This window comes from Mytilus californianus, unplaced genomic scaffold, assembly GCF_021869535.1.
Source record: "Mytilus californianus isolate M0D057914Y unplaced genomic scaffold, xbMytCali1.0.p SCAF_1, whole genome shotgun sequence".
NCBI lineage: Eukaryota > Metazoa > Mollusca > Bivalvia > Mytilida > Mytilidae > Mytilus > Mytilus californianus.
In genome coordinates, this window is record NW_026262581.1 from 20,360,001 (window position 1) to 20,375,850 (window position 15,850).

Sequence of the window (15,850 nt, forward strand, 5' to 3'; positions counted from 1 at the left end):
TGGTATTGAACCTTATGGTAAAATTTCATTGAGATCCATTCACTTAAACTAAAGTTAGAGTGCGAAAACTAATGTGTATTCGGACGACGACGCCGGACGACGACGCCGGACGACGACGCCGACGACGACGACGACGACGACGACGCCAACGTCATACCAATATACGACCACAAAAATTTTTTTGCGGTCGTATAAAAACGGGACCCAAAATTAAAAATCTAAATACACGGTTAGATTTGGAATATCAAAGAACCCCAATAATTCAATTTTAGATGAAATCAAACAAAGTTTAATTTTGGACCCTTTTGACCTCAATATGAACCAATTTGATAGTGGGGCCTACAAATAAAAAATCTAAATACATGGTTAGATTCAGCATATCAAAGAACCCCATATATTCAATTTTTGTTGAAATCAAACAAAGTTTAATTTTGGACCCCAATTTGGACCAACTTGAAAACTGGGCCAAAAATCAAAAATCAATATTTGAAATTTGAAAAAAAAATAATATTTGAAGAATAATTCTTTTTAATTTCTGAAATCTGAAATGAGAAAAAATTGGCCCCCCATAATTTCTTTTTATCCCCCCCCCCCTTTTTCCCCCAAAAAAATTCTTTCCCTCAAGATATGGTCATAATCTCAATTCAAATTTCCAATGGAGTTGGCAACCATAATTACCCATTTAAATTTACCATAGTGCTAACTTAATCTATTTTATAATAGAATTAATAAAAATATAGTGTCAAATCTTTCATATGGATTTTTTTGTAAAAAAAAAAGATGCAACATTTGCAGATATTTTTACTGGTCTTCCTTTATAAATATGCATTTCTTTAAACATAATTTAAAAGCAGTGTAAGGGAGATAATTTCAATGATGTATTTGATTTATCTCCCTTACACTGCTTTAAATTATGTTTTGTACTAAAGTATTTGTCCATTAACCAGGACAACCTTGTTTTTCCCCCTTTTTTGCCCCTAATTCCTAAACGGTTTGAGCCATAACCCCCCAAAGCAAATCCTAACCATCCCTTTGTGGTATGGAAACTTGTAGTATAATTTCAGAGAGATCCATACACCGTTCCACAGTTATTGTCTGGAAACTAGAAAATGCTCATTTTTGGCCCCTTTTTGGCCCCTAATTCCTTAACTGTTGGTACCATAACCCCCAAAATCAATCCCAACCTTCCTTTTGTGGTATTTAACCTTATGGTCAAATTTCAAAAAGATCCATTCACTTAAACTAAAGTTAGAGTGCACTGGTAGACCTATTTGGAAAATGCCCGCGATTTTTGGCTAATCTCCGCGAAACGGATAATAATTAGAGGTTCATCGTAAATTTGCTGTATTACAGAATATTATGCATGTTATCCGGAGATTTTCCGTGTCGGCGGGAATTAGCCGTTTGTCCGATAAAACGGGTGTGTATTGAGTCAGTGATAGAACCAGTGATGCGTGAGCGACGGTTATTAATAGATCGTTGTACATAGATGATTAGTCCGTTATGCGTGAGCGACGGTTATTAATAGATCGTTGTGATATATACAATGTTTACAGTCAGATTAAAAAAACTATCTTATTTCCCTTTTCGGTCGAGATAAAACGGTGTTTTTGATAATAAAGTTACTTACGATATAAATATCAAATGTTGTCATTGTTCATTAAAGAAAAATCTATTTTAATTTGACCAATGAACAAGATGAATACATGTGTTATCTTTGCAAAAGACAACTACAATTTTTTTAATATATGAATGGAAATCGTATTTACGTTAAAAAACGTAAACTAATCTACTATTCATGATAGATTCATAATGTGAATCGATAGTTTGGGTCAGAAACTTTGTTCTCACTTTAAAAAATTCTTCACAATTGTCATGTTTAGAAAAAAAATCAGTCCTTGTACTTATAGAGTCTCCGGAAGATACCGTAATCGGGCAGGATGTCAAACTGATCTGACACTTGTCCTAGTGTATTTAACACCTGCTGTGATATTGCTTGTGCAATACCAGTGGAAGGTCGTAAATCAATCTGTACCCGATTGATCAGAATTTAATTTTACCTGTACATATATTTAGTCGTTACGGAGGATATCATAGATACATGTTATATATTGTATTGTAATTAATGAAGATAATTTAAATATATTATATAATAAAGACCTATTTGCATATAAATCGAACATATTCATTCCAACCAAGAAGGTTTGAAATTGAAAGTTTTCAACAAACTTTTGATAAAATCTTTCCCGTAAATTACATACGAGTCATTGGTTTATAGTTACACATTTGTAACCCTTCTAACGTCTTATTTCTTTGTGCTATTAAAAGAACTCAAAATTTTCCATATCAGATCACATTTCGTACGAGTCCTAAAAATTATAATTGAATAATCTTCTATTTTCCTTTCGACACCACGTTCCCCATAGGAGCCTCAAGATCTAATCATACCTGTCAATCATTAGCCACAAGTTGGTCCGCCAGATAGATCACTCGTGCTTTCTATTATGACATCGTTGAGAAGTTTTTGTAAATTGATTTGTGATATAAATAAAGTGATGTGAAGTTTATTTTACGGCCGATCAAAATTTGATGTGATTCGATTTTTCTTTTACACAAAGATGTTTTTTAATATGTCATAAAATACATGGAAATAAAACATTCGAGTTCGTTTTTCCCGTAAATATATTCAATAAACCAAAATTTATTTCAAAAGGTAAACATTTATAATAATTACAAAGTTATAATTTGATTTTTATTTAAGTCGGTTAATGGAAACAATAAAATGACAACGTCTTTGCAGAAATATTAATCCAGACATTAACGTACTTAGACTGTCCATTTGTTCCACTGTGTAGGACAATTTATTCACGAACTACATCATTAATAATTACTAATATAACAGTTGCTGAAATGTAAGTTGTATATTATTTATTTTTTTACAAACATGCGTTTTGGTTCCGTTCAGATTTGCTATTACAGCATGTGTAGATTCCTTGATTTTCATCTAGTTTCAGTTATATATATACTAGTTCCAGTCAGTATAGGGCTAATCATTTTGCCTTCCAACAAAGTCAACAATTTAGCATCGGACGTATACGTGACTGCGTATTTATACATCTCTATATGTTATATCTGATGTAATGGACTCCTAGTATGTTGTCCTTTTAAAGTTGGCTATACAATATTGGCTGTGCTCATTGTTGAAGGCTGTACAGTGACCTATAGTTGTTAATTTCTGTGTCATTTCTCTTGTGGAGAGTTGTCTTATTGGCAATCATACCACGTCTTCTTTTTTTATAACGTACCCGTTTTAATAGCAATGTTATATTCAAAACGGATGAGAAAACCCCATGGATGACAATTATCTATATCCATGTCAAGTGGGGTTAGGTAATAGGAGCGGAACTTATTGATTATATATGTTTGTGAGGGTCTGGATAGGATTTATAGAAGAATAGAGAACACAAATGGACAAAAAGTGCACAACATAGGACCAGAAAAGTAAAAAAAAAAAGCTGCCAAGAAAATAAAGAATATAGAATAATGAGAAAAAAATATGAAGAATAGAGAAAAACAGATGACTAACAAATTAAAAGACAATTAGGATTGAAAGACCTCCCCCCCCCCCCTCCCCCAATATTTAAGACCTTCGTATGTGTTCAAAGAAAATCTGCATACGTTATAGTTCCTTGCTATAAAGTTACGTTCTCAAAGGCTTTTAAGGATTATGTACCCTTGTGTTGATTAAATGCTAAACATATGGATTTTTTTTTAGAAAATCCACAGCTTTTCCCTTGTACTGTCATATTTGGCGATTCGATGCTTTATTGATGAAGGATTATTGCATTCAGTGCTAGCAATGATTTTTTTAATTGAGTTATATATGTTTAAAATATTATAACAAAAATAAAATGCTTCGGCGCTGAGCGCAGCCTGATATGACCGCAGAAGTTGAACCATGAACAGTTGGGGCAAATTTTGACACAATATTCAAGCTTATTACTGTCTGAATTAGGATTGTCAGGGGTTAAAAAAATGTGTTACAGCTCACTAGCCCAGGACTTATTGGTAGCAGGATTTTACTAGCCCTGTTGAAAGAGCTGCTAGCCCATCAAAACTGACCTGCTAGCCCGAGTATACCTTTCAAATTTAGAGTGGATGTCCCTTGTTTTGAATCCGGCATTATACACGGTATTTGATTAAATAAATCAAATGAATTTTTGTTTTATTAATTATAACAGGGATCTCTAGACATCTTTTTGGATATCCCTTGTACTATGGGTTGTTAAATATTTTCGGGCACAGAAAACATGTTCATTGATATTGTCATGTTAAACCAGTGGTTCAATTCGTATATTTGTTGTTCCCACATACAAAGCAGACTTTTTATCAGCGAGATCGGGAAAATAACGGCAATATTCACAAAACATCATCTCTTGTTTATCATCAGTAACAGTCGACCTTGCCCATGGGGAATCTTTCTGTCAATGACACTATAAATGTTTTTTTCCGCTTTTCCTGGTCGTATTTGGCATTTTTTGGGATAAATTTTCAGCCTCATAACCCCTTCATCTACCGTTTTTCGTTTTAAAACTGACAAAGTTCCTGTGGTGGCCGTACTAAAATGTTTAGAAATAATTTGTGCATGGTTTCAAGCTCAAATTAACAGCTGTCCGACAAGACAGGTCAATATCGATCATTACATCATACACCCAAGTACCATTAATTGAAAATCTCGGCATAAGCAATGTACAATACCCCCTGTACTGAGAAATTGATATTGAAAGTACGTGAATTGCGATCAATACATGATACCGGTCCACCCAGAGTTAGTTGTTCTATTTTTAAAACATGTACAAAATCGGTTCAAATTCTTGGAATGCCGGATGACGTACGTAATTGAATCTGATTGGCTAAGATAGAATAGCGATGAGGGGATTTTCCACTTACTATTTTGGAAATGCCAAGAATTGTTTGTTACTAGTCCGTCGGGCATATTCGGTTACAAGTTTTAATTGCCCGAAGTGTAAAAGTCTAGTCCCGGGCGTCGGGCTAGTGGATTTTTTAACCCCTGATTGTGATCAAATTTTTGACATAATATAGGTTTCTGACACAAAACATGTGTAAAGGTCTTTCAAATCTATTGGGCAATACTGTGCAATTAAAGATTTCTTCTTGAAACTTTTGAACTTTTGAAACTATAGAACACAGAGTCATGATGATTTAATTATTATGAAAGGAAGAGAAGCGACTAACAAAATGAGGTCTTCTCGTTTAAGTAGTATAGATAGATAGATACTATAAGTCGGAGAAGCTTTTGTAAAGAAACATAACAAGCTATACACAAATTCATAAACATCACATAAGTACATCCTTAACCAGGCTATATATCAAGTCGACAAACATTGGAAATGAATGGAAAAAAAAGGATGAGATGTGAACAAAAAAAAACATAAATTCCCTGCTACATACATAGATTGCTTTAATGCATACTTATGGTCGTGCCTTTTTCTCTCGATTTTATGTACGTATATTTTGGTATCACACAAGTTCATGATTTTTCTCTGACTGTTTATAACTGCGTTACACTAGATCCAACGATTCTTATTGATTTTAACTTTAATTTTCACAATTTGTGCATGTTATTACCTCACTGTCCAGGTTGGGAGAGGCCCAGTCCTATCCTATAAAGCAAAGGATATGGATTTTCTCAGTCTTACATTCCAGGATTGGTGACCGCATGAGGGTTGAGCTATCTCAAATAGGTTTAAACCCTCCTCATTCTATGACTGTCCTGGCAAGTCAGGAGCTTGTAATTTTTAAAGGTGTTGTCTTTTTAATTTTTCCAAATTATGTCATGTCGGGGCATTTTATAAATTCTATATGGTATGAGTTTTGCTCACTGTCTGAGAAGGGCCGTACGGTGTCATACAGATCCTTAATTTCGAGTTCTTTGTTTTCTTTTTAATTTTTAAATTGATGTCCAGTGACAAATATTTCTCGAGTCATGTCATTCAGGCAGTATATAAAAAAAATGAAAATTGTTCATGCGAGTCGGTAGGAAATAGACTCCCTACACTCTTGTTTTAAAGAATATTTATTTTATTCAGTTATCTTGAAAGACAATATCTACTGCAGTTAAATGAAGTTGTGATACTGAGAATTTGACTGATTAGATTTTATTTTCAATTGCCAAAGTGTGAAGTGGTAGAGCCCATTTCTGTAACCTTTATTTGTTGCATTCTGTGTGATAAAATTTAGTAGTTTTGAACCTACTGAGATTTTAATAACTTATTTTCAAATGATGGAACCTTATCAAAATGTTTGTCAATTAAGATAAATTGAACATGGTGTTAACAGTCAGCAAACTGTCACACAAGAAATATATTTAATGTCCGAGAACATGTAAAATAAACTACCTTTGTGAGGACATTGAATAAAATGTGTCGCATATTTCTCAACTCCTCTTCGTGTCATGTCAACAGAATTTTAATTTATACCGTCTTAGATGACAATTTATCAGAGGCTGCTTCAATGGTATATATGCATAATATAAACTTTATACATAAATCTCATTTCGAATGTTGTCTTTTCGTCCTCCAACATTCTTTGTCAAAATCCGGGATTTGCACTCGACTGTTTTGGAGTCAGAGATACATCTTACCATAGATGTAAAATTACATCTATAACCTTACACAGGTACACTGGCTAGTAAAGGGACAATAAACGGAAGTATAAATTGCCCCAGGTATTTTAAGTCGTATATTGAGTGTAATGTGTACACCGCCACGTGTGAGTGATTTCAAAGATAATCAAAATGATGTAATTCATGTAGTAACTTCCATGCAGCTACGCATCATTGCACGTAATATTGGACATCGCAAAAAAACTAGAATTTTTTATGTGCCTTGTTAGATATTTAAAATGATATAACATCCAATGAAAAAAGAAATGTTTAAGATGGATATTTCTGATTTTCTGGTGAATTAAAAATTCCATAGAATATCTGAAATGATTTTAAGGAGCATGCATCTCGTTTATCTGATACTAAGTGAGTACAATAAGTCAACGTGTTAGTCGAACTATTAGTGTGTTTTGTCTTAAAATGTGTAGCCGTGTTATTTTGTTCACAGAACGAAGGGCAAATTGAAATTGAAACAAAAGGAAAATAAAAAAATAAAAGTTATTACCGTACCATAAGTTGACAAATAATAAAAATTAAATATATTAATTACCTATTCCGGCACACATGAGTTCAATTTATTAATCCCACAAGGGATACCAGCTACCAAGGAGACATTTCATATATCGGTACTCAAATCACTTCAATATTTTATTTCTCCGCGTGTATACCTGATGAAGTCTCGATTATTTTACAAAGACGGAGTAAGGATTAAAAAAAATAAAGGAAGTAAAAAATATATCATTTATAAGCTAGCACACCAGTGGCGGATCCAGAAATTTTCATATGCACTGACTGCCTAAGAGGGGGTCGCTTCAGTCATGCTTCAGTGATTCCCAATACATGTATAATCAACCACATTTTTTTTCAAGAAAAGGGGTACCTGGCCCCCTCTAAATCCGCTTCTGTCACACTATTCCATTAGTACTTTAAAACTTCTTGCACGGTGAACTACTATTAAAATTAATTCGTAACCAGTCACTTATGCCCACCCCCCTTTCACTTATTTTTCATGCTCATCTTTTCCGTTTGTAGGAAGGGTCTAAAATGCCTTTAATATTATGTTTTATTATTTATGAATTAAAGAACAGTTTCATTTAGAGTTAAAACTATGTCCGACACTCCCTTTATCTGAAAAAGCTTTCATTATTTAATAAAAAAAAGTTTTATCTTATCTTATCCCGTTAGTATAGAAAGTCCCTTTAGTCTAGATTTTTAGTTTATTGAAGGACCTTATTGTCTGATTTTAAAAATATACCTTAAATTGTAAAAATATTGGAATAAGCTCTCGCCGCGATATAGCATTTTTGTGCTAATGCAGCGTAAAGCAAACAACAATCAATAGAAAGTCCCTGGATTAACTTAAAATGGTCATTCATTCTCTCTCATTGATTATCCATGTTTATCTAATCACTTGACTATGCACCAATACCCTAAAATTTCATTACACAAGGACACCTGTGGTACAGCAAGGATTCGTATATATAAAATTAAGTTCGTTGTACGTTCATGGATATTCATGACATGTGACCATTTGTGTGCACTTAGAACTTGACGGTCATCTTTCTGACCATCGATCAGATCGTGCAAGGGCTGTGTAGCCAGTCAAGGTCCTTTCAAAATTCCATATATATATCTGACCATCTACTCGCGCTTTAGCCTAAAGAAAAGACACGTGTATTCTCGGATGACGTAAGGAGAATTAGTATTTGTAATTATGATATTGTTATTATATATAAAAAAAGAAGATGTGGTATGATTGGCAATGAGACAACTCTCCACAAGAGACCAATAATGACACAGAAATTAACAACTATAGGTCGCCGTACGGCCTTCAACAATGAGCAAAACCCATACCGCATTGTCAGCTCTAAAAGACCCCGACATGTTCATATTAATGATCCTCTCTTTGAAACCTAACCTTAGTATGACGAAAGTGCTATATATAACGAAAACAGCGGAGAAATGGATTAAATAGACTTGCTTTATTGTATATAAACTAAAAAAAGGTCGGAGTGGAATTAACCCCGAAAAATTCAGTCTCTCTCCGTAATCGATCTCTTCTATATACTTGTTAATGAAATAATCGTAGATCAGCGGAATATAACGACTGAATTATTCGGGTAAGTGAAACAAGTAAATAAAAGTCAAAATTAACCATATGTAGTTCCATAAGGAGGGATCTGGACAGCCTGCCCCTAAATCAGCCTCCGAGTTGAGTCATACGTATTGACCTTTCTTGGCGCACACACGGTTTTCATTGCCTATGTGTTTTTTTGTACAAATAAATTATTTGATAATTAATATGCCTTCAATCCATTTTCTTGAGACATATTACACGTACATGAATCATGAATTTTCTACGTTTTTATAATTTTGAACACATAGTATGCCCTGGGATCTGACCTGAAATATACATGAAACATTGAAAATTCACGATAGTAAGGTATATAGGAGCAACATTTAAATTCTAAGGGTTAGGGGTTTGTTCTAAGTCGGAAATAATTCGGAACACAACGTTATTCCCCACTGCCATGCACCAAACATTTTTTTCGTGAAATAAACGGTATGGGGAATTCTGGAATTCCGATTTTTTTTGTCAACTGCCAGACCACAATATTTTTTTCTCTCATCAAATTGGGGATCAGAATAGGCCTCCAGATTTCTTTTGGAAAATTTGGTGTTCACCCCAAGAACCGGGTTGGCCACAACATAACAATTTCAATTTTATTTACAATTTACACAGTGTGCATATGTTTAAGTATGTTTAAATGAAGATATTTGCATATAGTTTAGGACTTTATTCATTATAGGTTGAAAAATACAGGCAAAGTTCAGATGTTTATGAAGTGTTATATATTTTGACTTTTGTGAAACCTTAACAGAATAGACAATTGGGGCAAATCTGATGAAAAAAAAAACGAAAATTCCTAGTAACAAAAAACTAACCCACATAACAGCAATTGAAATCTCCTCCCCAAGAAATTGTACCTCAGGACCTGTATAATGCTGGAAGTATTTTAATATGCCTTTGGAACACCCTTTTAAAAAATTGGGTATGGTTCTCCAGGCCACGGCTTAGGTAGCACTTCACAGTTAGAAAATAAAATTAAAACTGAGCCACAGAATGTCTGATAATCTTCCAATCCTGGCCTTCAAATACATTAGGCCAACTGTACTAGCACCCCCTTTTTTCTGAGAAACCCTGGCTAGCACACCCTTCCTTTTTCACAGTGTCTGGATCCGCCCCTGACCGATACGTAGTACTCAACTATGATCAACTGTAGGTCATAATAAAGGACGAAATACGTAACGTAAATTAATTCAAGCGTGAGGGGCCCCCATATATCACGGCTAAAATTGTACTTAGTTTGTCCTTTTATACAACCTTTTGGCAAGTACCACCATCCGAGAAATCAGTTACCACGATCTTTCAAAATTAACATGAACAGTAACCATCATCAACGTCCTTTTTTTTCACTCTCTCTATTTTCTAAGTAATGTGCAACTGTTTACGCTTGTCAGCAGTGTTTATCATTGTTTTCATTAGTTTACAAGTTGTGACCTTCGAAATTGTTTTATTCAATGTTCCTATAGATTTTTATGGTAACTCCCTGTGCCCCTAAAAAACAAACAAAATAAAGTTTCCCTCCCACAAAATTTTACTCTTAAACGTTGATTTGAAAAAAAAACTTGATTTTATAATTTTGGTTATCAATTGAAATGAACCTTCTAGAGCCTCAACCTAACGCGCACAATAATGTCAATCATTACACATCAAATTTAACCCTAAATTGACATTCCACAATCGGTCAGTAACATCACCTGTGTTTATAGCTACATGATGTTTCCCGCCGTTGGAAGATCTCGTGCAGTGACACAATTGATAAAATCTATTTTTAACATCTCTATTGTGAGCGAAATTTTTGACGTGCATTATTTCATTATTAAAAATGTTCGATCTACATTTGTTGCAGTCTAAAATTTAATTAAAAGAAACGTAATATCATTTCTTTTTCTTTGGCAATTATAGTAAATTAATCTCATCCCGGAATGTATATTCACTTTACCATTAGACCTGAAAGTGATTTCTAATAAATGATCACATTAAAAAATTTAAGAATATTATCGCTCAGGCATATTTATTTTATTTTAAGATGATTGATTGTTGGTTGCTTAACTTCCAGTGGCAAATATTCCATGCAAGTCCGGACAAACTTAGTTTTAAGATCGCACTTTCAAAAATCATTGTAAAACAAAAATGATCAGAAGAACTTTTATTCATGTGAAATAACCGTCCAATCTTTTAAAAAGAACTTATTTACATTTCAAAGTGTAACAGATTAGTTTACAAGACAGGCATTGACGTTAAATATACAATTCCTTGTATCATAGATATAATGGCTATTATATCTATGCTTGTATACATGTACGTAACTTTCATATCTTTTAAATTGAACTTTTTTGTCTAAAAAGACAACCCACGAGTTTGCGAAATCGAGTTTGAATGCACTGCATTGTGTGTAAATACATATACATATTATGCAACGACGGTCTGACTCTATGTATTACCAGGGTTGCGTTCAATATCGTAGCGGCTACGTAGTGCTATGTAGATTTTTACTATTGAACGTGTAGCTATAGATAAGCTGCTACATAGATATTAATAGCAACTACATAGCCGCTACGTAGCTGCTACGATATTGAACTCAACCCAGTTGACCCCTGATACCAACTAAGGTTACTAAAGACTTTCCCCTGGCCGTTCATTTAATTTTTGTTTCAATAAACGGTTCTAGAAGCAATTAAATGATCTGCGGCCTCTGACATATAATTAAAAAAATTCGTAAGGGTTCCGCGGAACCCAGTGTCTCGCCTACTTTTTCTGTTAATCGCAGACTCAACAAAAATGAGGAAGTAAATCAATAAAAATATTCCTCTTGATACTATCTTTTGATTGTAAGAAGCTTCTGTCCAAGTTTGGTAAAATTCCAGGATAGTTTATGATTTAAAATAACTGTTTAAAACTTTAACTGCAGACTGAATGTAATGTTAACTGGAAGAAAACAAAATTTCCTTCTAGATACTAGCATTTGATCATAAACAAGCTTCTGTCCAAGTTTGGTACAAATCCAAAATAGTATAAGAAAGTTATTAAAATTTTAAAAACTTTAACCACAGAGTGAATATGTTGTTTCCTGGCAGAAAATCTAAGTCCATTTAAAAGTAAAATACGGAAAAAATTTATTTATTTTTTTTACAAAATTTCCTTCTAGATACTAGCTTTTGATCATAAACAAGCTTCTGTCCAAGTTTGGTACAAATCCAAAATAGTATAAGAAAGTTATTAAAATTTTAAAAACTTTAACCACAGAGTGAATGTGTTGTTTCCTGGCAGAAAATCTAAGTCCATTTAAAAGTAAAATAAGGAAAAAATGGATTTATTTTTTTACAAAATTTACTTCTAGATACTATCTTATGATCATAAACAAGCTTCTGTCCAAGTTTAGTACAAACCCAGGATAGTTTAAGAAAGTTATTAAAATTTTAAAAACTTTAACCACAGAGTGAATGTAATATTTACCGGCAGAAAAACTAAGTCCATTTATAAGTAAAATACGGAAAAAATGGAATTTTATTTTTACAAAATTTACTTTTGGATACTATCTTATGATCATAAACAAGCTTCTGTCCAAGTTTGGTAGAAATCCAGGATAGTTCAAGAAAGTTATTAAAATTTCAAAAACTTTAACCACAGAGTGAATATTTGTGGACGCCGCCGACGACAACGACGACGACGACGACGCCGACGGAATGTAGGATCGCTATGTCTCGCTTTTTCGACTAAAGTCGAAGGCTCGACAAAAAGTAACCATCTAATCCCCAGATATATATAATCTGTTTCTCTCTAAATTTACAGAAACATTATATGATATATTTTTTAAAATTCCTTATATCTCAAATGATTATAGTTACTTTGTTTTTAATTCTGTAAACATCTATATATCATAATTTGTACCACGCTTCAAGGATCTATTAATAACCGTCGCTCACGCATAACGGATTATACAACGACCTATTAATAACCGTCGCTCACGCATCAGTGATTCTATCAATGAATCAATACACACCAGTTTTATCGGACAAACGGCTAATTCCCGCCGACACGGAAAATCTCCGGATAACATGCAAAATATCCTGTAATACAGCAAATTTACGATGAACCTCTAATTTTTATCTAAATTTTAAGTTTCGCGGAGATTAGCCAAAAAACACCGGAGTTTTTACAAAAATCGCGGTGATTTTCCAAATAGGTCTGCCAGTGGTGCGAAAACCAATGTGTATTCGGACGACGACGACGACGCCAACGTCATACCAATATACGACCACAAAATTTTTTTGCGGTCGTATAAAAACTGAAGCGAACGTAAGATTGCCTTGTGTATGGCTGTTCTATTTTACCCCCTGTAAGATAAAAGCTACAAATTTCATATAAATCTAAGTCTTACATGAATTATTCCTCAAATAAGCAGTAGAAAAAATGTGTTCAATTCTCATAATTCTTAACCCAAACATTTATTTTTCGTTGGCTACTATTTAATGTCAAATCTAAGAGTTGACATGTCGTAACTAAGGAGTGAGCCGCCATGTTGACTTGCTGAAATCCACAAATGTGCGAATAATGTAATGGAATAGAAAATGAAACAACACCTACCTCAAAACTCCATTTTAATGCAATATTATCCGAACTAAGGCAGTATACGTAACGGAAAACATTCAGCTTTAGAGTTTTCATTCGTATGACGTCATGTTATGACATGACGTTAATGCGCCAAGATCATTCATGAAATTTGGCGGAATTTTATTTTATTTTGATTTTATACATTTGTTAAGCTCTTGGGCATTAATTATTTTTGTTATGCAATATAATAGGAATAACGGTTCTGTAGTTTCTTTTTCAATTTCAATTTGGACACAACGAAATCGACATAGTGTTTGCATATAGGTTACGATACATGTGGATTTACTTGGGAGGTAAATAGTAACAGCCACCAATATGCACATCTCTGAGTCTGCGCTAAGTATAGATATATCGAGAATTTTATCACGGTGTTGTTTACAAAGCGAAAGAAGCAATTCATATTAGAATTAGTTTTAATATATTGCCATCAGTGCTTATTTTTTTCCGCAGCTTTTTTCGGCCTTGCGAAAATTAATTTTCACTTTTCATTTGTATCCTGTTATTTGAGATGCAGATCCAGGATTTTGAAAAAAAAGGGGGGGCCATTGTTGACATCTTTATAAATACAACCACTTTTAACAGGTTGGGGAGGATCCTCATAAAAGGGTACTATCCTCATTTATGGGTATTATATCCCAAAACCGGTATCAATTTTCAGTGATAAAAATATAAACTTTGGATTTATAGATATTTTCTGTCATGGCGCAAAAATTCGGGTAAAGGACAACATTTTGCCTAAAGACACCATGACTGAAATATCATCAGGATAATTTAAGTTAACTGTTAACAGCCTTCAAAAAGAAGAAATTTTGGAGGCCATTATCTTTGTCTTCATGTCTCATTTGAACTATGGTCTTAAAGGGAAAAATGTTTCCATTTATATGAATATTTGCACCATGACAGCTATTATGATGAAATACAAAATTTGTTTTTTTATCACTGTAAATTGATACCCAATTTTGGGTATAATACCCATAGCTTTCAAGAAGTTCGGGCCATAAACCTGTTCGGCCATAAACCACTTCGGCCTTGGTTGTTTCGGTCCATTTTTCCTTTTTTCTTAATGGGCGTACCTATCAATGTTTTGAATAAAAAATAAAAGGTAAGTAAATATTTCTTTGGATATGATTAGACTTAGAAAATATTACAGTCGGCAGAGCCAGATAAAGATTAAAATTTTCTTATTTTTATCAGTAGATTAAAGAGTTGATTAAAAATAGATCAAAATATATACCCCAAAATCTATAAAGCCAGTATGCGGCTTACAGAAAACCATGTCTCTGCATTTGTTTTACAGCTCTTCTATAAAAGCATGCAAAGCAAACCTTTGATCAACTTGCTTCCTATGTTTGCTTGGATGTTTGCAAAGTTAATGCAAACAATAGGTAGGCGGAGTTTCAGTCTGTTTTGTATATACTGGAATTTGATAAGACAATAAAAATTGACATGCAATGAAGTTAATGTTTATTGTCCAATCAAATTCCAGTATATAGTAAACAGACTGAAACATACTACCTACCTTTTGTTTACAAACATAGCAAGCAAGTTGATCAAAGGTTTGCTTTGCATGCTTTTATAGAAGAGCTGTAACAATCCAGAAACATATCCTGTCACATGGCATTTTTCATTTGACAAGACCAGAATTATATTAAAAATTTGTTAAACTGTAAAGTTTTTTTGTTTGTAAAACTAGGTCCAGGCTATATATAGTGCCTAAATCTTTTCATTTTCATTGTTGACTTTTAGGCTTTTTACTAATTTTTTTATGCATTTAGAACTTGTTGAACTAATTCTGAATTGAACATCGAAAATGGGTTATAAAAGGTATATCAGTGAAAGTATATATAACAAAATCTCTATTAATATTAAATAAATGTATGTGGCCGAAACATCTGTTATTACATGGCCGAAGTGGTACATACTACATGGCCGAAACATAATGATCAATAACTTGCAATATTCACACCTCATCATGGGAACCTGCAATCAACAGATCAATACCATTACCATTCAAGTCGGTAGAGCTTTTTGTTTTGCTGTCAATGAGCCATATTTTTCATACATAAAGAGTAATATTAATCTTATTTAAAATGTCGTTACGCCTAAGTTACGGGTTACGCAGAATATTATTTTCTTGTGTGAAATTTCTCCAAAATGATGTTATTTTTAACATATTGATTATACTGTGATATAAAAGTTTTACTAAATACGAACCTTCTCTTCCTGACATCTTTGTTATTTATGCTTAGACACTGGATTAAATCAGATATTTTAAATGTTGTGAAATTTTCTTCACGTGTGTCTCGAAAATCAGAATATTCTGTATAAAAATAAAAAAAACGAATTTTAATAATAATATCAAATATAAATTTTTGAATAATTAAAATGCTCTGGTTATTTTCTTCTAATTTTCAATATTTGATATC

General features: G+C 33.2%; 1 long non-coding RNA gene across 1 annotated transcript in view; it reads right to left on the reverse strand.

Moving 5' to 3' along the window:
• The window catches only part of LOC127715890 (uncharacterized), a 24,786-nt gene extending 9,023 nt beyond the window's left edge, over positions 1 to 15,763 (reverse strand). The window contains exon 1 of the long non-coding RNA XR_007988681.1: positions 15,639 to 15,763. This is a non-coding gene — a long non-coding RNA (uncharacterized LOC127715890). The remainder of the gene's footprint in view (positions 1 to 15,638) is intronic.
• Positions 15,764 to 15,850: the final 87 nt, after the last annotated feature.